Raw genomic sequence first — 2,516 nt, forward strand, 5'->3', positions numbered from 1 at the left:
AATCAATATAATATGTGTATAATATGATTAGCCAGCTAAGAGTGGAAGTGATGAGATAACACTGATTAATTACTATACCTATATGTAATGGAACCAGAGTCCCTAGCTAGAATCTTTTGTTTTTGCTCATAGATATGCTAGTATTTAGGAAAAATAGATCTGTCCTCCTACCTTAGTGATTTTTTTTACGGAAAACATTAACCGATATCTAGTGGGATTTTGCTCTAGTTAAGGTGATATTTAGAGAAAAAAAATTCATATACTCTTTTTTCTTTTTTTTGAATGCTTTATTCATCATTCATGTCAATTTTTTTTTTGGAAAGGTAAAATTATATTAGTGATAAACAACAATAAACTAAAAGGGTGAAGGATAGCTTATTAGCTTATTAATTACATGAGGTAACTGTAAGAAGAAAAAGAAAAAACCCCAAAAGATACGAATACTAAAGTTGGGATGTCTAGTCGTTAAGGGAGTAATCGCTCTTGCTTTAGATTTTAGGGGGAGTTTTACAAATCTTTATTAAGTAAATTTTACCCACAATTTTGTCAGATTGTTAGCTTTACATTTGACCTATGTTTTGAAAAGACAAAGTCGAAGGAACAAAATTGCTTAAACAAGTGTTTAAAATAAGATTTAATAAGTAGAAAATCGCCTAAATACCTAGAAAGGATTTGGTTAAGTGTTTTGGCATGAAAGAGCTCTTCAAAAAAATTTAATTTTCACAAATATGCTGTAGGGATCGACCCCCTGAGCTTCAAGGGTCGATCCTCAAAGACCAGGCAGTTAAATATCCTTCGTGGAAAGCAAGGGATCAACCCCTTTCTTTTAAAGGTCGATTCCTCTAAACCTGAGAGCAAAACTTTCCCTCGCTGCTAGCCAGGGATCGACCCCTCTCTTTTAAAAGGTTGATCCATCATTCATAAAAAAGAATGAGGAAATTGTGAGGAATGACTTTTTTTGATAAAAATATTTTAAAAATAACTATCAAAATAAATTTAATTGTTTTTAGCCATATATATCCATGACTTGACAAAAATACCCTTTAAACTATTTCAAATAAATTAAACCATTCATCACAGTTTCTTCTCATTTGTGTTTTGGATTTCTCACTCTCACCATCCCACTCTCTCAAATTTTATCGATTTCTCTCTTCGACATTCGTCTGCTACGCTTCTGATTTCTCTCTCCCGCATTTTTAGATTTCTCTTTCTTGCGCTTTCAAGACACCAAGCAATGGTTTTGACGTGCTTCGGTGGGTGGCTATTTGGGAAATTCGATTTTTAGGTATTTTGGATAAAACTAAAACGGTAGAAATAATCACAGATAAATGAAATAGCTCTTAATTGAATCAATTCGGGACCTAGACACCAATAAACTCAAAATTTTGAAATTTATAAACCTAGGTTTTCAAAGAATTTTTTTTATTTTTAGTCAAAATAGGTATTTTAGATAAAAAAATTTGTATTTTGATTTATGAAAACATATTAGAAACACTTTAATCGGTGTCAATTTGTCAAAAAAATACAAAAATGAAAAGAGTTGAGAGCATTTTAAGTTTTGGTTCGTAAATAACAACAACATTTTAAGTATTAAAGTGTAATAAAATGTTTTTTGAATATGTCGTGTAACAGCAATATTTTTTCAACATGGCATGTAACAACAATATTTTTTTTTTCAACATGGCGTGTAATAACCTTTTTTAACCATGGCGTGTAACATATTTTTGTATATAGCGTGTAACAACAGTATTTTTTTTCAGCATGGCGTATAACAACTTAACCATGGCATGTAACAACAGTATTTTTTTCAACATGGCGTGTAACAGCCTAACCATGACTTGTCACATGTTTTTGTACATGACGTGTAACAACCTAACCATGGTGTGCAACATGTTTTTGTACATGGCATGTAACATCATAACATGTAATTTTATTAAGGTTAATTTTGTCCAACGTGGCAAAAAATAGTTAAAATTATAAAGATGGCTATTTTTTAAAACATTTTATCTTTAAGGGTTATTTTTTAAAATGTCCCGATTTTTTTTATTAAAAATTTAAATTTTTTTAATATACCAAGAGTTAGGACATTAGAACCTGAAATATTGTATCTTTGAGAAAGACAGAATTTGAGTTAATAGATTTACATAATTCTAAATGTTATTTACGTTTAATGTTTCTCTAGCCTAACTTGTAATTGCACCGTGGAATCATTAGACGCTTGTTATTATCCAAGCTAGCTTAAGAAGTTCTTATTATGATCAATTAGGAAGTAAAAAATGGCTATCCAGTGAGGCAACTGCAACTGCTAATCAGAGTGGCAGGTGGAAGAATCAGATGTGAAGAATCGAATTGTTGCCCTGAGTTCTGCGCTTGGGAAATTACTTATCTCTGGAAAACTTGTTGAAGTTGTTTACATATATTGAAACACCATTCATAAACTCTCTTATCCTTTTTTCAATCCAAGAGGGAGATATATTAGAATCCAAGCTCGTCAAAGTTTTGGTAACAGGAAACTG

This window comes from Theobroma cacao, chromosome 3 (genome assembly GCF_053813885.1).
Source record: "Theobroma cacao isolate CCN51 chromosome 3, ASM5381388v1, whole genome shotgun sequence".
Taxonomy (NCBI): domain Eukaryota; kingdom Viridiplantae; phylum Streptophyta; class Magnoliopsida; order Malvales; family Malvaceae; genus Theobroma; species Theobroma cacao.